General features: G+C 38.8%; 1 protein-coding gene and 1 pseudogene across 1 annotated transcript in view; both read right to left on the bottom strand.

The window, feature by feature from the left end:
• Positions 1-25092, bottom strand: part of EFHC2 (EF-hand domain containing 2) — a 209759-nt gene that overhangs the window by 153093 nt on the left and 31574 nt on the right.
• Positions 21749-25057, bottom strand: LOC117078409 (annotated as a pseudogene).

The following is a 25092-nucleotide window of genomic DNA, read 5'->3' as shown; positions in this document are numbered from 1 at the left end:
AAGTTTACTTTACACACTATAAAAATACAAACGTATTACAAAAATATGGAAATAGTAGCAGGAAAAAGTATATGGCATTTCTATTATCTAGAACCCCACTGTTGTTGATGTCTTTCCTTGACATAGTTGTGACCATATAGCTCTGTTAAATTGCATATTCTTCTAAATAATTTATATATTTTTTTTCTATCCCTATCTTGCATTTGGGGCTTTTATGATTGTTATTCTTTTATCTTTCAATAAATACTCAAAATGTTTATGTCATGTTTTGAATTTTATTTCTATTTCATAATGTATTATATATGTTTCTTTCCACTACTCACCACTAATCCTTTTATTTCATGACCTCCCCATGGTTGAACTGTTTAATTTGCTTTATCTCTTAATTGGCTAGCAATTAGGCAACTTTTTCAGGAAAAGCATGTGGATAGCATATTTGTGATAAATTATATAACTGAGATCTTACTGCTGCTTTCACTAATGATAACACCCTGGCTGAGTCTAGATTTTCTAAGTCACAAACATTTTCCCCTAAAAGTTACAGATATTGCTTCATTGTCTTCTGGCATTTAGTATTGCTGAGAATTCCGATGTCAACTTCTCCTTTGAGGGTTAAATTACTTTTTCTTTCCTGATGCTTGGTAATTTCCTTGCTTTATCCTTGAAAATTTGTCAGGGTAGATCTAATTATTGATCTATTTTTTTATTTTCTCTGGTACAGAATAAGTATTTTATCTGCCGGTCTACGTCTTTCTATAATCCAGAAAGTTGCTTTTGTTTTTATTGTTTCCTTATGGTATGCTTAATCAATTTGGTTGCTTTAATCTAACCTTTAATTCCTTAGGAACAATTGTCTGCATGTTAGAGCTCCATCCTCTGTCCAACCTGCCATTATCTCATTGCTCTGTTATCTTTTTCCATTGCATTTCAGGATAATTTCTCAAGTTTACCTTTTCCATCACTCATCCCATTCTCCCAGTTTTAATATTTTTCTTTACTACATATAATGCATTTTTAGATTCCTCACATTTCATCCTTCTTCAGCAATCTCCCTTTGACTTTTTGCCTGCAGTCTCATTCAATAATATTTTAATTTGCTTTTACTTCTCACTTTGTGTTATATACTTGCTTACACAAAGCACATTGTTATCAAAAATATTTATTTTTTCTGTAGAAAACATACTTTTAAAATAAGTATTTTTCTTCCTCTGTCTTTTGAATACTATGTTCTCCATTTATGTTGTAGAATCTTTTCAGAAACCTTAAGTTTCTTTGTTCATTCCTGAACAAAGAGCAGTCTGTCTAGGCTGGTGTTTTCCACAAAATAGGGTGGGTGGGTGGTTTCCTTTCACTCCCTTCACCATCTATCCTAATGTTCTTAGATCCCTCCTCTCTGGTTAATATAAATTCATGTAGAGTGGTCAAGAGAAGTAGGAAGGGAGCTGGAACCATGGGTAGTCCCCAGCAGGAAAACCTTCTAATTTTCCATATAAACATTTTATGAATTGACCCAACCTCCACTCCAGGAAGAGTGGCCAGTCTTTCGTATGCCATTGCCTGTTCCATCAAAGAAAAGCCCGAATGCAGGGCCTGCTTTGACTTCAGTGTGACTATATTTCTGGGCCTCCTAGTGACACTCTTACGCCATCAAAAGTTGTGAAAGTGAACCAGGTGGAAACCCCTACAGGTTGTCCTAACCCCCAACTCGATTCTTGTGACTTTCTCGGGAAGTGAAATTGCAAGTTGGTTTGGGTATATTCCTTCATTATGATCCCATCTGCACTATATCAGGTGGAAACTCTTCAAAGTTTGCAACATGAAGATGGAACCCCTCCCTGGCCTCCAGCACTAATTTAGTTTCTCCACATTTTAAAATTTTGCAGTGATTTCAGTTGGGATTGTGGAGGTGGGGGTACATCTAAATACCAATGCTCAAGTTATAATCTCACTCCAAATTCTTATTTTTTTCCCTCTCACTTCATTTTTTGATAAATTTATGTTCCTATGGATACTGTGTTTATATAGGCGTATCTTATTTTCAGAAAACTCAAGTTATACAAACCTGAATCTCATTTAGCATGTTGAACATAAAAGATGGTCAACAAAGGTAAGTTGCATAAATGAATAACAAAAAAGGTAAATTACAGAGGGATGACTTCCAAAGAATATTTTTGTATTACAAAAATATCATAAACTTATTATGATTGATACTCAAATTTTCATGACTAAATCTATGGTTTAAGATAAAATGCACCTGTATGGGCAATATAAGCATTCATGAAATTTAGTTTTACTTGTCTGCATAAGACATGATTTTATGATGCATAAAAATGGAAAGGGAAGTGGCTAGAATGCTAGAATGTTCATGTAGCTTCATCACTAATTAACTACAACAATGGTACAAACCACTTAAGCTCTTTGTTCACTGATTAACCTTTCAGCAAAAATTAGAAAATCAACACTTGCTAACCACAGTGATAACCACAGCACTATTTAAAGAATTAAGAAAAGTATGTATATATAACAGGACTTTGGAGAGAAAATGAATGTATAAAAATACTGAATAATATATAAATCAGTGTAGGATGCAAAGCTGGAAGCTTGAAAATACTGTCAAAACCATATCTAAAATAGTCTTCACATCCTTATGGAGTCTATTGCGCAAGCAATTAAAAAACACTTGATATTACTAAGAGAAGAGATTCCAAACCACTGTTTAAAATCAGACTTCCTGGAAAAATCATACTAGGACTAGAAGAAAGGGGGTCAGCCTATCCCGCAGATATCATATTGCTAATCATGGAGTTTTATAAACTGAATCAAGAAAACTGACATTCAATACGAAAAATAGAAACGGAAAACACCTACCATATAAATGATTATATATATATGTGTGTGTGCGTGTGTGTGTATATATATATGATTGTTCCTTTATCTTTTATAATACTTTTCCTTTATCATGTATATACACACACACGTATGGAAATATGTAGATTCAGTACCCCATATCCGAAATTCTTGAGACCGGAGTGTTTCAGATGTTTTTCAGATTTTGGAATATTTGAATATACATAATGAGATATCCTGGGGATGGGAGACAAGTCAAAGTAAGAAATCATTTATGTTTCATACACACCTTATACACATAGCCTAAAGATAATTTTATGTACTATTTTTTAATGATTTTGCACATGAAACAAAGTTGTGTGCATTGAACCATCAGAAAGCAAAGGTGTCACTATCTCAGCCACTCATATAGACAATCTGGTTATTTGGCATAATCATCATTCCTGAGTGAATCTATATGCTTTGGATAAGCAATCATTTTCTTACACTTATTCACATGTGATATGGTTTGGATCTGTGTACCCATCCAAATCTCATGTCAAATTGTAATTCCTAATGTTGGAGGTGGGTCCTGATGGGAGGTGATTGGATCAAGGGGGTGGATTTCCCCCTTGGTACTATCCTCACCATACTGAGTTCTCATGAGATCTGATTGTTTAAAGGTATGTGGCACCTCCCCACTCTTTCTTTTCTTCCTGCTCCAGCCATGTGAAGTGCCTCGCTCCGCCTTTGCCTTCTACCATGATTGGAGGCTTCCTGAGGCTTCCTTGTAAGCAGATGTGCCATGCTTCCTGTACAGCCTGCAGAACCATAAGCCAACTAAACCTCTTTATAATTTACCCAGTCTCAGGTATTTCTTTTTCTTTCTTTCTTTCTTTTTTTTTTTTTTTTTTTTTTTTGAGACAGAGTCTCGCTCTGTTCCCCAGGCTGGAGTGCAGCAGTGGTGCAATCTCGGCTCACTGCAACCTCCATCTCCCAGGTTCAAACAATTCCCCTGCCTCAGCCTCCTGAGTAGCTGGGATTACAGGCACGTGCCACCATGCCCAGTTAATTCATACACTCTATTTTTTTAGGTGAGAAGAAACATCAGAAGCAGTTGAGGGACCAGTAAGTAGGTCCTCTAGAGATGAGGAGGCATTCTGCTGGATGGCTTTCTTAAATATTTCCTCCAGAGTTATCAGCCTCATTAATAGAGGCTTCTGTCTTATAAGTGCCCCTGATTTTATCAACTGACATGGTTTCTTGTTCTGTTTTGAATGCATATGGCTCTAGTCATCCAATAATCCCATCACAATTTCACCACATCATCTATAGGCACTTTTTTTTTTACAGTTAGCAATGTCATCTTCATCATCACCTTGATTTAGAACCATTTCAGCTATTATAGGTTGGTGCAAAAATAATTACAGTTTTTGCCATTGAAAGCAATGGCAAAATTTTTGCCATTTCTTTGCTTGTTTCATAATCAGCATACCATTAAATGGCACATGTTCACTGTGACACTGATGGACTCACTCTTTCAATACATGTTCAAGACCTTCATTTTTAGCTTTATGCAGTGTTTTTCTACTTTTCATTAACCTCTATACATCACTTTTGCATAGCACTTCAACTGTTTATCATTCTGTTTCTTCAGGTCATATATTGTGGTCACTCCAACACCATACTCTCCTATAAGACGCTTCACACTTACACTGCTGTCCAGTTTCTCCCACAGCTTGACTTTCTATGCTATAGATACACATAAACCCTTCCTCTTACCCATAAGGCTATCTTCAGACCTATTTGACATTTTCAACAATATCTTTACACCACAGAGCAGAGAATAAGCAAAAATACACAATGAGTAATGCACGAAGGTCTTGGTCCTACACGGGGCATTATGGGGAACGTGCCATTGGCATATCCAGCCTGCACATGTGCCATTTTATTACACTTTGTAGGCATGCTTGTTTGGAGGAATCTGGGCATGTGCAAAGAATCTATATTGTAGGTGAAGGGGGTTGGGAGGGCTTTTTCTTCCCTTAGGATGCTGAATAAACTGTGTTGTGCACTTGTGTTTTGACTGTGACCCATCACATGAGGGCAGGTGTGGAATTTTCCACTTGTGGCATCATGTCAGCACTCAAAAAGTTTTCAGATTTGTTATACTCAATGTGTGTGTGTGTGTGTGTGTGTGTGTGTAAAATTAGCAGGAACAATATGAGAGCCAAGGCAAAAACACTCCTTCATGCCATCATTTTGCGGTATTATGGTTTTTTTTGTTTGTTTGTTTGTTTGAGACGGAGTCTCGCTCTGTCGCCCAGGCTGGAGTGCAGTGATGCAATCTCGGCTCACTGCAAGCTCTGCCTCCCGGGTTCACGCCATTCTCCTGCCTCAGCCTCCCGAGTAGCTGGGACTACAGGCGCCCGCCACCACACCTGGCTAATTTTTTGTATTTTTAGTAGAGACGGGCTTTCACCGTGTTAGCCAGGATGGTCTCGATCTCCTGACCTCACGATCCGCCCCCCCTCAGCCTCCCAAAGTGCTGGGATTACAGGTGTGAGCCACCGTGCCCAGCCGATATTATGTATTTTTAAAAGGCTGGATTCCATGCAAAAGATCAGAAGAAAGATGCTTGGATATGATGCCCTTTATGTTCTCCTCCAATCCAAAGAATTTGTTCTATAATTCTAGTAATTACCCAATGAATTGGACCTCCCCGTGCATTGGATGATTTTAATGATCCCAAAGTATGTTATTTATTTCCCACAAGTGCATCAACAACCAAAGTCACAAAATGGATATTTCATACTGAAAGCCTCCCTTACTAATGGAAAATAATACAAACCAACCAGCCATAGAATACCTGCTAAGTTCAAAGCTCTGTGCAGTGGATACAACACTCAATAAGACAATCTCTCCAGTTACAAAGGGTACACACTCAAGTAAGGGGAATAAGACTATATGTAAATAACTGCAAAACAGAGTATGGTACCTCCAAATAATGATAATGCATTGGAGATAAAAGCTAAAAGCCATTAGGAAAGACTTAATAATATTGCAGCTCTGTATATATTGCCAAGTTGTCTTCCATGTGTCAGGTGTTGTGCTAAGGCCTGAGAATTCAAAGTTAAATAAAATAGCCACCACTGATTAAGTACTTATAATGGGTCAGCATTGTATTAAGTACTTTTATACTCTATCTCATTTACTCCTCACAAAACACCAATAAAGTAGGTAATACTGTGATTCTCATTTTATAGAAGTCAAGATTTGGGAGGTTAAGTAATCTATGCACCATCTCAAAGTAAAAGAATGAGACAGCTGGGAACTCAAGTTGCCTAGCCTCAGAGGCCACAAACTTAACCACTATGCCCTGAACTGCCACAAAATCTCCACTCACTCCTGCTCAGTGGAGGACACAGAGAAGACTAATAAACATTTATGAAAATGCTCCAAAAGGAGAGGAAATTGCCAATCACCTGAAAGTATTAAGCAGAAGGCATCATGGTGGAGGTAACATCTGAAATGGGTCTTCAATGGGCTGAAAGATGGTGGAAGTGAACAAGAGGGGAGGGCATTCTCTGAAAAGGGGAACAGCATGTGCAAAGTTATGGGAGCATAGGAGTGTTCGGTATGTGGGATACTGCAAGTCATTTTGTGTGGCTAAGGGTTGAGTGGTGATGGGGGAGCAAAGGAGATGAGACTACAAAGGTACAAGAGCCAAAATATAGGTGGTCCCTAAGCCATGAAAAGGAGGTCAAAGGAGTCTAAACATTTTAGAAAGTTAACTCTGTAGCAGAGTGGGCAGTTGAGAAAGGGAATTATACTGAAGGCAGGGATGCCTTCAATGGAGGCTACTCTCCAGGTGAAAGATGAACTAGGATGGCAGCAGTGGCCATGGAAAGAAGGAGACTGATGAAAGGGAGATTTCAGAGGGAAACGAGAGGACTTAGGTCAACTGATCGGTGTTGGGAGAGGGGTGGGTAATAGCATTTCTCTTATTTGTGTAAGCATACACAAAAATATATAATTTAGTAAGTTCACATTTAGAAGTAACTCAAATAATAAGCCAGTGTGGCTTAGTCTCAGCATGGTAGTATATTCAAAGAAAAGGCCCAACAACTAATAGCAATTGAAAATCCTGTTTCATCTTCACTTAGACCTCCAAGGAAAATCTAAAGGTGATCCAATTTATGCTCCACATCTACACTTCCCCCCAAAAAAGCCTTTTCTCTCTTTTTCAATTCTCACAAGTCTCACATTTCATCACCATCAGTGCTCTCCCACTCACACTCTCTCTCCTTCCTATCCCCTTCTTCCTTTCCTATATCCCACAAAGCATAGGAACAACTGAAAAAGTTAGAAGAATCCTTAGAGCATGGAGGAGGAAAAAAGTGGAGTGAGCAAAGACAAATTTTTGTTCAGCAGGCAGGGTATGTGGAAAAGGAGAAAGCTGGGAACACACAATAATATTATCTCCTTTACCTACCCATAAGAACCAAAGCTTCAATTCATAAAGCTGACTATAAAACCCAAGTAGACCAGAATTAAAAATAGTTTTAATATGTAAAACTATAAAATATAATATTTTGATATGCAAATATAAATACAAAAATAAATGCTTTGAAATTTGAATGAAAAATATCAACAAGTAGAATCAAAGAGAAATAGTAAAATGCATGCAAAACATATTTCATATTTTAAGCCAAAAAAGGGGGGAACATGGTAGACTGCAAAGGAAGTAGATTTCAATTAAACATAAAAGGACCTGCATGAAATTCTAGAACCTAGAGGATCATGGTATAAAATCTATGAGTACAGTTATGAATAATAGGCATGTAAATACAATTGTAGCAGCCTATTACTGACTGCTATTAGTTCAGAATAATGAAAAAATAATTTAAAAGGTAGTTATTTATCACCTTTCCTCCTAAAAGACCATCAAGTAAATTTGCTAAAATAGAAGAGACATGACAAAATCTTTTGTTTAAACAATATATGATTTTATGAACTACCCTAATTTCAACATAAATGGTGCACAGGACATTTGGAAAGAGCAATACATTGATAGCTTAATAGCTGCTTTTTAGAACTCACTGGTCTCAGTGGTAGCATCTCCAAACTTATTCTTCTAGAAAATCCCAGAATTTATCCCAAAGAAAAATGCAAGAATCCTGTAGCACAAATGAGCACTGGGATAGTCCCAGCTTATGCTTCACTTCCCCTAGGAAAACTGCTCTCCCCACCCTATGTAAGGAAATAATTCTTCGTGACTACTATGACCTGGGCATTTGACATGCATTACCCATTTGATGCTCACAGAAACTTTAAGGTGGGTTTTGTTATTCCCACTTGACAGATGAGAAAACTCAGGCTAAGAGAGGTTAAAAACATGGCCAGGATGAAATAGGTAATAGATGGTAAATCCAGGTTCTAACTCTCAGTCTAACTGAAAAGCCTTGTTTTTTCTACTATACCCAACAGCCTCTCATTAAAGAGGTATTGCAGGCAGGCCATGTTTCCAAAGAATACCCTAGACACGGCACACAGAGTTAATTTCAAACAACACTCCATTTGGAGAGACATATATACCCTGGGTCCAGCCCTAGTGGAAAGGGGAAGGGGAAAGGCCCTAGTGATAATGTCAATGATGGGCTGGGCACGGTGGCTCTTGCCTGTAATCCCAGCACTTTGGGAGGCTGAGGCAGGTGGATCACGAGGTCAGGAGTTCCAGACCAGCCTGACCAACATGGTGAAACCCCATCTCTACTAAAAAAAAAAAATACAAAAATTAGCTGGGCGTGGTGGCACACACCTGTAATCCCAGCTACTCAGGAGGCTGAGGCAGAAGAATCACTTGAAACCAAGAAGTGGAGGTTGCAGTGAGCTGAGATCACGCCACTGCACTCCAGCCTGGGTGACAGAGCGAGACTCCATCTCAAAAAAAAAAAAAAAAAATCGATGACGATGATGATGATGACAACAATGATGATACTCTCCTAAGAAGAGAAGTCAGCAACTGCAAGGCCAGAAACAGGAGAAGACAAAGTAAGGAAAGGAAGAAAGCTAAATAGGGCACTCACAATAGAAGATGAATAAAAATTGATGAAAGTAAAGAGAATGAGGATGAAGAGATAGAAGAGTCCAATAAAAGAGAAAAGAAAATAGAGAAAAGGTAAAAAAAAAAAAAAAAAAAAAACAGAAGGGGAAGGGACAAGAAAATTGAGAGAGATAGAATAAAAGAAAAGGAAATGGGACAACATTGAAAAAAGAATGGAGATAAGCATTTCTTCATACCTTTGAATAATGTGGCGTTATTAACATCTTAAAGTATTTTAAAACCTCTGAAGGAGGTTAGAGAGTAATTTGAAAAAATGGAACCAGAATTTTTAAAGTACAGGGTTATAAAACCAGAGGACTAAGAAGGACTGTAAAATGCCCAGAAATCTGTTATAGTAGATTATTACATGAATTTGCTACACTTTGTTTATATACACATTGTCAAAGCTATGCCTCAAATCTTTTTTTTTTTTTTTTTTTTTTTTTTTTTTTTTTGTTGAGACGGAGTCTCGCTCTGTCACCCAGGCTGGAGTGCAGTGGCCGGATCTCAGCTCACTGCAAGCTCCGCCTCCCGGGTTTACGCCATTCTCTCGCCTCAGCCTCCCAAGTAGCTGGGACTACAGGCGCCCGCCATCTCGCCGGCTAATTTTTTGTATTTTTTTTAGTAGAGACGGGGTTTCACCGTGTTAGCCAGGATGTCTCGATCTCCTGACCTCGTGATCCGCCCGTCTCGGCCTCCCAAAGTGCTGGGATTACAGGCTTGAGCCACCGCGCCCGGCCATGCCTCAAATCTTAAATCTCAAACAGTAAGCTAGACTTCAGGGCAGACGCACCATAAGATTCCGTTTATCTGAAATCCAAGAACATGAAAGACTAAGCTATGGTGATAGAAGTCAGAACAGTGGGAAAGGGCTAAACAAAATGGGGGAATAAGGGAACCTCCTGAGGCAACAGAGACATTCTAGATGGTGTCTGGGGTGGTGGTTACACAGATGCATACATTTGTCACAACTAATGGAATTGTATACTTAAAATAGGCTCATTTTGGCCAGACATGGTGGATCATGCCTGTAATCCCAGAGCTTTGGGAGGCTGAGGTGGGCGGATCACGAGGTCAGCAGTTCAAGACCAGCCTGGCCAACATGGTGAAACCCCGTCTCTACTAAAAATACAAAAATTAGCCAGGAGTGCTGGTGGGCACCTGTAATCTCAACTACTTGGGAGGTTGAGGCAGGAGAATCACAGGAACCCAGGAGGCAGAGGTTGCAGTGAGCAGAGACCATGCCATTGCACTCCAGCCTGGGCAACAGAGCGAGACTCTGTCTCAAAAAAAAAAAAAAAAAAAAAACATTTATTACATATAAATTATACCTCAATAAAGTTGATTTTAAGAATTAAAATGAAGTTTACCTCAATAAATGAGGACTCAAACAGCAAAATCCTAAAGAATACAGTTATTCTGTATCCTGAACATGATGGTGGTTACATGAATCTATATATGGGATAAGATGCCATAGAACTATTAAACTAAGGGGGGAAAAGTTAGTGCATGTAAAAACTGGTGAAATCCAAATAAGGTTTGCAGTTTAGTTAATAGTATTATACTGTAAACCAAAAATAAAATTCTAAGCCCCCCAGCCATCTGAACAGATCCCTCCTCTAGGCCAAGGACATTCCAAAGTTAGCCTGAAAAACTAGTTTCAGGCCATGTTGGGAAGGGGGAGCCAGACATTCCTTATTATACCCACATCCCTTTTGGAATTCAGGAAAATTTGACCAGCATTATCATCAACGCAGACCTTAAGTCTGATAAGAAACATTTACAGTCTATTCTGTCTGAAGCCTGCTTCCTGGAGGCTTCATCTGCATGATAAAACCTTGGTCTCCACAAGCCCTTATCATAAATCAGACATTCCTTTATATTGATAATAGCTCCTTCAACCAATTGCAAATCAGAAAATCTTTCGATCTGCCTATGACTTGGAAGCCTCTCCCCAGCTTTGTGTTGACCTGCCTTTCCAGATCAAACCAATGCATATCTTACATATATTGATTGATGTATTATGTCTCACTAAAATGTATGAAAGCAAGCTGTACCCCAACCACCTTGGGCACATGTCATCAGGACCTCCTCAGGCTGTGTCACAGGCACATCCTTAACCTTGGCAAAAAAACTTTCTAAATTGATTGAGACCCATCTCAGATACTTTGGGGTTCACAATGCCAATGCTGATTTCCTGCATTTTTGTTCTTGTTTTACCATGCTGCAGAAGGTAAAATCCTGGTTTTGATAAGGCATTATGGTTATATAAGACGTTATCATCGGGGAAAGCTGTGAAAAGGGTATTCAGGAACTCTCTGTACCATTTTTGTGATTTTTTGTGAGTCCAAAATTACTCCAAAAAAATTGTATTAAGAATACAGCTAGATTATACGCTCTATGGCATTTGTGCTATCACCCACCATCAGTGTTACAAAAAGTGAGTTTACCGTAGGGCAGAGTCCTGCAAATGCAAAATCAAGGAAGGTAAAGAATTTTTTTTTTAATATTTCAAATAAGCTTGCAGCTGGTTTGAATTCAGAGGGAGAAAATACATAAATAACCATGACTTCTATAGATTAAAAATTCAGAACAAAATATAAATCAGCCTAAAATTTAAGTCAACAAGTCAAATAGTAACTATCAGTTTCTTCCTAATTTGTGAACTAAAATCTTACAAATGACAAGGATTTTATGTTCAAAATAACTATAATTAGTGTGCACAGAGGATGAGGCAGCAAGACGGTAGTCATCTGTAAGACAGGAGAGAGAGGTCTCAGGAGAAACCAACCCTACCAGCACCTTGACCTTGGACTTCCAGCCTCCAGAACTGTGAGAAAACAAATTTCTGTTTAAGCCATCCAGTCTGTAGTATTTTGTTATGGTGAAACCGCCTTTACAAAAATCATAATTGAGAAAATTATTACAGTGAAAGAGCTCTGACCTAACCAACTCCATCTTGCTTCTAACCTCCAAGCTGTCCTTGTTCAATCTGAGGTATAGGTTGAACTAAGTTCAGGAGAAACTTAGTGTATAGTTTAGCTTTGAAACAAAGACATACTAGCCCTTTCCCAAAACAACTCCTTTCCTGCCTAGGGACTAGACTGCCTTTGCAGAACTAACAATTAGCCACAAGATTATAAATTATGGCTTACGAGTCACATAGCTGGAGGTGGCAAGATTCTAAACCTCCCCAAATTGCTCCTGGGGATAAATAAGATCATTATTATAAAACCTAACATCACCAGGTGCGGTGGCTCACACCTACAATCCCAGCACTTTGGGAGGCCGAGGCAAGCGGATCACAAGATCAGGAGATGGAGACCATCCTGGCCAACACAGTGAAACCCCGTCTATACTGAAAATACACAAAATTAGCCGGTGTGGTGGCACATGCCTGTAGTCCCAGCTACTTGGGAGGTTGAGGCAGGAGAATCGCTTGAACCTGGGAGTTGGAGATTGCAGTGAGCCGAGATCGCGCCACTGCCCTCCAGCATGGGCGATAGAGTGAGACTCTGTCAAAAAAAAAAAAAAAAACTAACATCAGTGCTTGAGACACTTTGCAGACCCTGTTTTCGATGGATCAGTTGGCACCACCCAGACTGATAAACTGGCTCATCTGGTCTTGTGGCCCCCACCCAGGAACAACTCAGTGCAAGAGGACAGCTTCAACTCCCTATGATTTCCAATCTGACCAATCAGCACTCCCCACTTTCCAACCCACCCCCTCCCTGCTCCACCCTGACCAAATTATACTTAAAAATCTCGATTCCTGTGTTTTGTGGGAGACTGATTTGAGTAATATTAAAATTCTGGTCTCCCGAACAGCCAGCTCTATGTGAATAACTCTTTCTCTATTGCAATTCCCCTATCTTGATAAATCGGCTCTGTCTAGGCAGCAGGCATGGTGAACCAGTTGGGCAGTTACAATGGCAACCCAAACAAACTAATATTTTAAGCTGTAATTTATACACCATAAAATTTACTACTTTTAAGCATATAGTTCAACGGTTTTTTGTAAATTTACAGAGCTGTGTAATCATCACCACAATCCAATTTAGAACGTTTCTATCACCCCCCGACAAAAGTCCCCTCTCCCACCATCAGCCCCAGTCAACTGCTGATCTGCTTTCTCCTATGTATTTGCCTTTTCTAGGATTTTATATATATGGAATCATATAATAGGAAGTCTTCTGTATCTGGTTTCTTTTACTTAGTGTAATGTTTTTGAGGTTCGCCCATGTTGTAACATATATCATTAGGTTTCTTTGTTGCTGAATAGTTTTCATTATGTGGATATACCATATTTTGTTTATCCATTATTACTTAAGGGACATTTGGGTTGTTCCCTGTTTTGGGGCTACTATGAATAATGATGCTATAAACATTCACACACAAGATTTTGTGTGAATATGTTTTAATTTCTTTTAGATGGATACGTAGGAGTAGAATTACTGGGTCATGCAGCAAGTATATGTTTAAGAAACTGTCAAACTGTCTTTCAAAATGGCAGCACCATTTTACATTCCTAGCAGGAATGTATGAAGGTTCTAGTTTCTCCACATGCTCACCAACACTTAGTGAGTGGTAAGAGTCTTAAAGTTATAGCCATTCTAGTGGGGATGTAGTGGTATCTACAAAAGTTTAAGTTCAAAAAGACAATTTTAATTTTGGACTAATCAGAATAAGCCACAGGCCTAGTTACTGATAAAATGTTCTCGCCTGAGGGAAGGGCCTTAAAATGTTGTCAAATAGCTACATTCTAGGTTTTAGAAAAGCGGGGAGGAAGAACTGTCTTCTTTAGTAAAAAGCTCATTTATGATTCTCATTCTTTTTATTCCAAAAACATTTATTCCAGACTTGGGGATTTTTATTAAGTGCCTTTTGAGTTTCAAAAGAAGATTAAAGAAACCCACATAATACAATGAATTTGGAAACTTTATCCATTTAATATAAATTTAATATAATATATATATTTTAATATAAATTTAAAGACTAAGTGTTTTATTCTTAGTGACAAATGCAGAATGCATAGTTGAGAATTTGGGGCATGACATGGTTGATTTCAGGCAAGATTTTTTATTTCTTCTCTAAAACTGAATAGCTGAAGATCTGTGTAATTGTGATGTAAAACATGGGATTAAAATGGCAATGTATTACAATTACATTGTCTTATAATTATACATGTTGGTATCTTTTATGACATGGTAATAGCAGGAGTCAGATAATCTAAAAATTATATAAACCTATGGAAAGATTTCCATTTGAAATTTCAGGTATGGTTTAAAGGTTTAAATGCATTTTCCAGTTTTTTTAAAAGCTTAATTATATTTTATTTTTATATATACTGATTATATTTTATAACATTCCTAACTGGCTTTAGGCAAAACTTCAAGAATCTGTATTTACGTATTATTCTTTGTTAACCAAGTGAAATTGTAATGTACTTGATCATTCTTTAATCTCCCTGCAGGAAAATTAAAAATTCTAGCTAGTACTGGGTAAGAAAGAGAAAAGTAGCCCCCGACATCCAGGAGCTGGCCTATACTATCAGCTGGTCTTGGTGCTGCTACAAGCTGGCCTGGCACCCACAGCTAGGCCTTGGTGTTCTCCTGCTGAACAAGAATAATTTCAGAGACCACCAACATCAGACAAGGCCACTCTGTGACCGTGATGGATCAAGACAAAACCAAGACCACTCCATAGTCACATCTAAACACAGACAGAAAATGAACCTTGTCCAGCCACAAAATGTCAAGCACCCCCCTCTCCTGGCTCACAGAAGTGACAGCTGCTTCTCTCCCAATTATAGGTATAGACTCACTCTAGTCTGTTCTCTCTATAATGAGATTTATTAAGATACCCAGTCGTAGAAGTACCCCTACTTCCTTAATCACTCCCCACAATTACTTAACACAAGCCCAAATCCTATAATAAGCCTTTTCTAACACCTGCTTCATTAGACGTCCCACAGTTGCTTAGGGTGTGTTTTTTCCCTTGCTGCAAATGAATAATAAACTAACTTATTTAATCCAAAAAAAAAAAAAATCAAGATGACCCAAGGGACCAAATTATATTTTAAAAATCTATTTTTATATTGTTCAAATCATAGAGTCACACAGGGTTACATAAATAATCAGCTCATTACAAACTTGATGTCAATTAATGTAAGTGATTAAAATTCCAATTGTGCGGCCAGTAGTTTTGATTATAATCATTATGTTTACAATAGATGAAAAAAAGAAATAATATTTTTAAATGTATGCATATCCCATAAGATCAACTTTTATCTTGCCACTTACTATAATTGAGTCATTTGTGAAATAGCAAACAAATTAGGCTAACTAGGAGCTGTTGACAAATGAAAAATGAGAGCAAAATTGTAGTCTATGTAAATGGGGCTTAACATCCAGACGAAAGTCATATAAAAACATTCAGTCATTTGTATAGTTCTAAATATTCCAACATTTTATAAAAGCAGCTAACTATAGATCTTATACAGCCACCACAGTGTAGCACAAACTGCTAAATTCCAAATTTCAATTAATAATGAAGTAGTGGGTGCCTGATGTAATTAGAGAGTCCTAGACCATGAGATCCAGGGTCTGGGCTCAGTTCTAGGATAAATAAGCTGAATTTGACTTTAGTCAAGTCTTAGACATAAATTGCCAGAGGTAAAAGGGCCTTACAGATCAGCTAGCCAAGTCCTGCATTATAGTTAAGGAAACTGAGGCTCAGAGAGGTAGTGACTAAGGCACAATCACACATATAGTTAATGGCGGGACCAGAACCAGAATCAGTGCCACCAACACCCAGTCTCAGACTCTGGTTCCTGCTCCATTTCTCTTGAGAATGATTCTTCATTTATATGGTGAGGACAACCATCTACATTTGCTTCTTACTCATGGAGGTACTGGGATGATGACTGGAAATAACTGGTGTGAGTGATACATTTTGTGACTTGGACGGTGTTCGTGTTCTGTGTTCAGACAGTTATGATTATGGAGTAGTCTTGTTTTTGTCTTGGTCCCACCACAGTCTGCTTTTATTTAAATGAATTCAATGAAATAACTAAGTCTTTGAAGGGTGGATGCAGTATTAAGCAAAATTCTTTTGCCTGCTTTTAGAAATTCTCCCAATGCTAGGGGTTTTAAGCAAGTAGTACACACACTGTGTTTCTCAATGGAAACAGTATTGGCATTTGAGGTAGAACAATTCTTCCCCAATGTAGGGTTGCCTTCCCCACACTGCAGGATATAAAATATACACTTGGTCCCTGGATACTCAATGGTAGCAGCACCTCCCAGTCAGGGCTGGCCCTAGGGTGAGGCGATTTAAAACATCAAAATTAATGCAAGCCAGGAAAATTAATGTAATCCCAGCACTTTGGGAGGCTGGGGGTGTTGGGGGGGTGGATTACCTGAGGTCAGGAGTTCAAGATCAGCCTGGCCAACATAGCGAAACTCCGTCTCTACTAAAAATACAAAAATTAGCTGGGTGTGGTGGTGGGCGCCTGAAGTCCCAGCTACTTGGGAGGCTGAGACAGGAGAATCACTTGAACCTGGGAGGCGGAGGTTGCAGTGAACCAAGATTGTGCCACTGCACACCAGCCTGGGCAACAGAGTGAGAGGCCACCTCAAAAATAAATAAATAAATAAAATAAAACAAAATGAATGTAAAATATCCAGGAGGAACAAAATATCAAAATGCCAAATTTTTAATAAAGATTGGATCAGTGTTACTGATTTTTCCTTTTGCCTCAGGCTCCAATATAACTTCCATGGCACAGTTACTGATCTTGTCTTTATTTAAAATGTTGACATTTTGTTCATCATGAATTTCTGGCATTAATTTGATTTTTTTAAAACATTATACTAGCTTAATAATAACTAGATAATAATAAAATATTACCTAGCTTAATTGCTGAGTTTGGGGGTACCCCTTAAATATTGCACTGAAGGCAAGTGCCTCACTTGCCTTACCCTCGTTCGGCCCTGCTCCTGATCATTGTGACAACCCAAAACACCTCCACATATTTCCAAATACCTTGCTAGGTTGAGAATCTCTGAAATATGCTTGATTTTTCTCATATAACTACAAGTCCGAAGAGAGGCAGCCTCGGCCTTAAACAGTGGCTCCATGATGCCAACAAGGAGCTAGGTTTCCTTTATGTCTGTCATGCTCACAAGATAGCTGCTGTGCCCTAGGAATTATGTCCTAGTGTAACCACACCAGACTAATCTAGTTCAACTTTTATATAACAAAATCGTGAGTTGTTTTTCAGTTGCCGTGGACCCCAGGGTCGAAGGTCATACAACCCGAGCATGACCAGTTGAACCAAGTGTGCACAGGTGAAATCTAAGTGCTTGGACCAAGGAACAGGGACTGAATGAAGAAATGGACCCCATATGGCAGGATCCAGGAACCAAAGAGATCACGCTCTGGTGTCACCCCATAGCAGGATCCAGTTAGATTATGCCTCCCAGCATCACCTCATTGCAAGATGCAATCAGATCACACCTCATTACACTATGCTTATAAACCTGACCCAGCCCCCAGCTCCAGGAGACAGGTTTGAGTGTTTCCTCCTGTCTCCTTGCCAATCAACTCAATAAACCTTTCTTGCTGAAAAAACCTAGTGTTTTGACGTTTGGCTTTCCCTTGCATGAAGGTAAATGGACCAGTTTGATTCGGTAACACTAGTTCCAGACGGAAAAACAAAAGGAGGGCAAAAGGCAAGGAAATCATACCCGCTTGAGCCTGTTTTCATTAGAAAAATAGTAACTTTCCCAGGAGCCCCACCCAATAAACCTTAATGCATATATCATTGGCCAAAAGTGAGTCATGCAGCCAGCCCTAGCTGCAAGGAGCCTAGGAGGTAACACGTTTAAGTGGGCACAATTCCAGCCTGCATAAAACTGTTCTGCCCATAAGAAGGAAGGGTAGAATGCACAAAGGATAAACAGCTAGAAGTGTCTGCCACAGGGGCCATGCGGGATAACAAATACTGGCTCCTTTTGGTGATTGCAAATGGCATTTTCTCTGCTTGTAATGTGATAGTCTACTTGAGCAAGGCATTTTGGTCGTTGCTTTCAGAATTACGGATTAAAACCTGGAATGTTGTCTTAAGTTGGGTTCCATAGAGGCAGAGCCTGAAAACAGGGATTTTAGTGCATGTGATTTATTAAGGGCAGACTCTTGGGAGAAACCTGTAAGAGTGCGAGGGAAGCAGCAAAGGAAAGGGAAATGAGCCGCGCAAGCAAGGATGCATTCTCAGGTCAAGTGTAGCCTTGGCCTGATGCACGAGGGGCTATGGAGCCTGAATCATAGCAAAGAATTATCCCTCCTTCAGGCAAGGAAGCTGACCTTTTTTACCCTTGATAAATCAGTTATTAGCTGCCCCCTCTTGGTGGAAAGGGGCCAGTGTAACCTCCCAGGTGTCTCTGAGAGATGCAACTCCCATCAGCCAAGAGCAAGTCTCCAGAGAGGGTTACAGGTGTGAGCTGTTTGTCAAAGCATTTGTCACAGCTGGGGGTGGGGTAGCACCACCCTAGCATGGATCTGGGTGGGCACAAAGAGCATCTACTACAAATATTAATTTTAATACACTTTCCAAAGAACCGCCTTTATTTTTACTTTGTATTATTTGAGAGCGTAATGCTAGATATATTGCTAGGATTAAAAGCTACTGGAAAAACTGGCAACAAATTGAAAATCTCTCTTTTTTTTTTTTTGCCTTTCTCCATTTTAATGTTGTACAAGTATAAGGACCATATGATCTGGATTAACTTTAGGTAGCAATAACTTAAAAGATGGGAAAATGTATCATATTACAGAGATTTAAAAATTGACTATACCATAAATGATGAAGAAAACTTAACAATAGAACAGGACAATATTCAAATAGTGAATACAATTAACAAATAGAGCCAAAAGATCAACATTCATTTCTCATCATCTTTCATGCAATGTCTCAGCCTTCTTCTCCCAAACATAAAGGCAGATTAATTCAAAGTAGCCCTATAAAGAATATTTGTTTATCACGCCTGTAATCCCAGCACTTTGGGAGGCCGAAGTGGGGGATCACCTGAGGTCAGGAGTTCAAGACCAGCCTGACCAATATGGTGAAACTCTGTCTCTATTAAAATACAAAAATTATTCGGGTGTGGTGGCACATATCTGCAGTCCCAGTTACTCGGGCGGCTGAGACAGGAGATTGCTTGAACCCAGGAGGTGGAGGTTGCAGTGAGCCAAAATCGTGCCACTGCACTCCAGCCTGGGCGACAGAGCAAGACTCTGTCTAAAAAAAAAAAAAAAAAAAAAAAAAATTCTGTTTCCTTCTGAACTTACTATTTGAATGGAAACTATATTAATAACTCATGGTTTCCTACTGAAGTTTAAGATTCCCCAGATAATACTCAGATTTAGACAATGCTAGAATAAGACACTGAAGCTGAAACTGGATCCTTTCTTACTCCTTATACGAAGATTAATTCAAGATGGATTAAAGACTTAAATGTTAGACCTAATACCATAAAAACCCTAGAAGAAAATCTAGGTAGTACCATTCAGGACATAGGCATGGGCAAGGACTTCATGTCTAAAACACCAAAAGCAACGGCAGCAAAAGCCAAAATTGACAAATGGGATATGATTAAACTAAAGAGCTTCTGCACAGCAAAAGAAACTACATCAGAGTGAACAGGCAACCTACAGAATGGGAGAAAATTTTTGCAATCTACTCATCTGACAAAGGGCTAATATCCAGAATCTACAAAGAACTCAAACAAATTTATAAGAAAAAACAAACAACCCCATCAAAAAGTGGGCAAGGATATGAACAGACATTTCTCAAAAGAAGACATTCATACAGCCAACAGACACATGAAAAATGTTCATCATCACTCGCCATCAGAGAAATGCAAATCAAAACCACAATGAGATACCATCTCACACCAGTTAGAATGGCAATCATTAAAAGTCAGGAAACAACAGGTGTTGGAGAGGATGTGGAGAAATAGGAACACTTTTACACTGTTGGTGGGATTGTAAACTAGTTCAACCATTATGGAAAACAGTATGGCGATTCCTCAAGGATCTAGAACTAGATGTACCTTATGACCCAGCCATCCCACTACTGGGTATATACCCAAAGGATTATAAATTATTCTACTACAAAGACACATGCACACGTATGTTTATTGCGCACTATTCACAATAGCAAAGACTTGGAATAAACCCAAATGTCCATCTGTGACAGACTGGATTAAGAAAATGTGGCACATATATACCATGGAATACTATGCAGCCATAAAAAAGGATGAGTTTACGTCCTTTGTAGGGACATGGATGCAGCTGGAAACCATCATTCTTAGCAAACTATCACAAGAAGAGAAAACCAAACACCGCATGTTCTCACTCATAGGTGGGAACTGAACAATGAGATCACTTGGACTCGGGAAGGGGAACATCACACACTGGGGCCTATCATGGGGAGGGGGGAGGGGGGAGGGATTGCATTGGGGAGTTATACCTGATATAAATGATGAATTGATGGGTGCTGACGAGTTGATGGTGGCAGCACACCAACATGGCACAAGTATACATATGTAACAAACCTGCACGTTATGCACATGTACCCTAGAACTAAAGTATAATAAAAAAATTTAAAAAAAATTCTGTTTCCTTCTGAACTTACTATTTGAATGGAAACTATTAATAACTCACAGTTTCCTACTGAAGTTTAAGATTCCCCTAGATAATACTGAGATTTAGACAATGCTATAATAAGACACTGGTGATTATTTTAAAGTATGAACTACAGGCAAAATCTAAAAGGACATACATAATAAAAAATTTCTGATTTAAAAGACATAGTAAATATAAATTAATTAACTCACACAACCTACTTACACACAAACAAAACCAGAATAAACAAGAACTTGCAGGAACCACCTCTAGTTGATTTCACCACTTAACAGGAGCAAGATCTTAGGTGGGTCATTTTGTTTAAGGATGACTTGAAATTTGACAATACTGCCTTAGCTGCCACATATGAAAACTCTTCAAGATTTTTTTCTTATCAACTAGAAGTTGGGGAAAATACAGCAAGAAATAAAATGAAATGGCTTCTCACACACATGAAGGCCCAGATCATGCCTAAATTTCTAGTGATTTAACTTAAGAAGCTCCTTGCCCTGAGAGATTCCTTTATCCCACAGCACTTTACTCAGATGGGGCAGAGAATCCCAGGACACTACCCAAGCCACAGGATAAAAATACAACCTGTCTTCTATCTGGCACCAATAGACTAATATCTATCTATACACAGGACTGACTTTAAAGTTGGTTAACAAGTATTTTAATTCACTAAAATGAAACTTAGAAATTACATGCTTAGTCTACACAAGTTTAACTTACTTTAGTCACTTAGTGAATTGCGAATTGGCTCCCATTAGTGGTCAGGAGAATGCTTTGTATTTGGTGTCCAAACCAAATAAATCAAGCTATTATCACCTTGCGAGTACAAACAATGTTTATTTGTTTGTAAAGTGCCAGTTTTATGTTTAAGTAAACATTAAAATCTGTGTTGAAGCAGTGAGGCTGCATCTTTCAACTGCCTGTGCTGGTTAAATGATTGTTTAATCCTGCTGTGCCAAGTTCACTAGAGGGTCACCCCTCACTTTAAAGCCAAGACTGCCATTGTCACTGCTATTGTAAGTCACAGCCAGCCAGGCCTGCTGGCAAAAGGTGATACTACCAGCATTATAAATAAACAGGACTGTTTGTGAGGTAGCTACACAGTTTTAAAGATGCTGTTAATGAACATGATGGACAATTCATGGTGTGGCTAGTTGATAACACTTCAGCTGATTTTTTTATGAGATGGGAAAAAAAATCAGCAAAATAAGGGCATATCTTCAGTTCATTTAGAAGTCAGCATCCAAGGTAAAAGAATTCTCTGTTGGACTTGACACCACTCCCATCCTCTGATACTCCCTTACTCTCTTCTCAAAGAAGTTCGTCTTTCAGTGAAATATTCTCCATAAAGTCAAATGGGTTCTCTACTCTGAAAACCTTGCTAAAACCCAGTTCCAGCATGTCTGTCTGCCACAAACTCAATGTATTGCTTCATTAGAGTGCAATTCATCCCAATAGGCTTCACAGGCAAGGCCTCAGTGAGGAATTCCTGTTCTATCCGAACAGCATTGATAATTTTTCTCTTACTCTCTCCTCCAGTGGTTTGGGTACCAGGTGTTTGAACATCAGGCAAGCAAAATCACAGTGTAAACCCTCATCTCTGCTAATAAGTTCATTGGAAAATGTGAGGCCAGGCATCAGTCCTCGTTTCTTGAGCCAGAATATCGATGCAAAATAACCAGAAAAGATGCCTTCCGCTGCAGCAAAGACTACAACACTTCACCATAGGTAGCTTCTTTGTCCCCAATCCAGTGCAAGGCCCAATGTGCCTTCTTCTTGACACAAGGCATCATTTCAATGGCATTGAGGAGAAATTCCCTTTCTTTGGGATCTTTTATGTAAGTGTCAATAAGGAAACTATACATTTCAGAATGTATGTTTTCTATGGCAATTTGGAAGCCACAGAAACAGCGGGCTTCTGTCATCTGAACTTCTTAGCTAAATCGCTCCACCAAGTTTTCATTTACTATGCCATCACTTGCTGCAAAGAAAACCAGAACATGGGATATAAAATCTCTCTCCTTGGGCTTCAGGGATTCCCAGTGCCAAATGTCCTTGGACAGGTCCACCTCCTCGGCGGTCCAGAAGGAAACTTCCGCCTTCTTATACATCTGCCAGATATCATGGTACTCGATGGGGAAGATGACAAAGCGCCAGGGGTTTTCGCTCAGCAGCGGCTCATCCTCCACGCCGGGGACGGCTGCTTTAGTTTTCTGCTCCGCGGGCTCCTGGAAGATCCTCCTCGCGGTCTTGCTGGCCAGGACGCGGGTCCCGCTCAGGGCCGGCGGCGTGTTCTCCTTGTAGCCCAGGCTGAGCCCCTTCAGCCGTGAGAGCTGCAGCTGCTGCCGGTCCGTGATGTGCGCGAGCGGGACGCGGACGGAGAGCACGGTGGCGGTGCAGCGCGGGGAGTGAGGGGACTGGACCGGGCGGTTGGGACGGGGTGCACCGAAAATGTCTCATTTTTAAGAAAAATGATTAACAGGTGTTGACTTGTTTTTGTTGAACCGCTATTGTAGAAAGCGCTTTATAATTTGCTTGGGGTATTAACCAGGATCTAGTCTGTAGTTCACAGTCTCATCAGAGCACGTAAATATTTCAGTCTTAGTGTCTCATTTAAAGCTCAATGAATATTTAATAGAAGTTGACCAACAAAATAACTGAAGGAATTATGTTGCATTTAGTTAGACCTGAAATGAGCAAGCTCTTCATTTTCTCAAGTAGTCTGAAGCTAAAATTATTCCAGATTCACAAATATTCTACATAACTTTATAAGTAATTAAAGGCCTGCAAAATAGGCTTGAAACGCATATATTAAATATTGAAAAAAACATGAAATTACTTTTTGACTTGAAATGCAAGAGAATAGTTTAATATTAATACATTGTGGCCTATGTTACTTATTCAGTAGTGGATTAGTTTAAAAATATTGTCAATACCCTCTTTTTTACATGAGGTAAAAATAGAATCTTTTCTTTGGCCCATGCAAAGTAAACATCCTATAAGATTGAGAGTAACAGAAAACTATGCATAATCCACCCAAGTCAGTCAGTCCAGAATTATTTTTGGGCTCTGGGTCCAGCACTGAGCCAGGTACTGAAAATAATCCAAGAAAAGAAAAGAATATTGGCCCATGTTGAAAGGAGAGATGGTTTCCCAGGAAAGAAGCCTCCCTGTGGTCTGTTAGATCACGGTTGGCTTCAAAAAAAAATGTGCACTCTAATTGATCTACCCTATCACAGATGACATGGGGATGTGTCAATTCTACCAAATTTGAGGACATTTTAATTAGAATCAAAGTACTGCCAATCAATCCGTGTTGAAAGCTGCTAAAAACCACCTGGTAAACTTAGCATGCTATGGTTTCAATTCTTTATCTAGTCCTGAACTATCTTTCACTTACAGGATCTAAAATAATCTAATAACTAGTTCTTTCTGGAGAACAGAACATTGGGCTGTGATACAGGGCTGTCTGATAAACACAGCATATCCATATAGCTGGTTGCCTTTTCTTTCCTTTGATCTTCGCCTTTTTAAAAAATATTCAAATACATTCCCTTTTCTAACTGCCAATATGTCCATACGTATGTGTGTGTGTATGTGTATAGACATATACATTAAAAAATTCCAACTCTTGTCTAATAATGGCATCGCTTCCTTTCACTACTCTTCTTGCCATATCACATTTTAGCCCTTAGGGATGGAGAATCATTACTATGGTTTATTACTAGTTAGTATGGAGAAAAGAAGAGAAGGCATTTTTCTATTCCTATTTAAAGCCACATTCAGACTCAAACACAATTTTTAGTCAATGGCAACTCAAAACCAAAAGTGACAATCTGACCAGACTCTTAGTGTCTATAGGACAGATTATCCTGTTCAGTGAAGATGAGAGAAAGGTTAATAAGCATTAGCCAAGAAAGATAAACATTTGGCATCCTGCAACCAATGTGCCTGACAAAAAAGAGCAGAGCAAGAATAATTTTTCTTTGTTTAGGATACTTTGAATTTATCTTTTCAGGAGAACTAACCTTAGTCAAAAGAAGCAAAATTTCACTTAGAAGGAATACGTTTAAGAGATCTATTGTATAACACAATGACTATAGTTAATAACAATGTATTGTACACTTGAAAATTGTAAGACAATAGATGGTGTTTTCATCACAAAGAGAAGCACATGAGGTAATGCATATGTTAATTAGCTCAATTTAGCCATTCCATAGTGTATACATATTTCAAAACATCATGTTGTACACCATAAATATATACAATTATGTTTCTCAATTTAAACAAATAAAGACAAGGGGAGAAACACTAAAAATAAAACACTAAAAATAAAGGCAATAATAAGTAGAAAAAGCTAAAAGAAAAAGAACTAGCCTTAACATTTACACTGAAGACTCCTACTTTCTCAAAGCTATTTAGCATCTGTAAAATTCTAAGATTGCATTCCTCCCAATGTC

Source organism: Trachypithecus francoisi, unplaced genomic scaffold (assembly GCF_009764315.1).
Source record: "Trachypithecus francoisi isolate TF-2019V2 unplaced genomic scaffold, Tfra_2.0 Lachesis_group6, whole genome shotgun sequence".
NCBI classification, from domain to species: Eukaryota; Metazoa; Chordata; class Mammalia; order Primates; family Cercopithecidae; genus Trachypithecus; species Trachypithecus francoisi.
The sequence above is the reverse complement of the archived record's forward strand: the minus strand, read 5'-3'. Positions and strand labels throughout refer to the sequence as shown.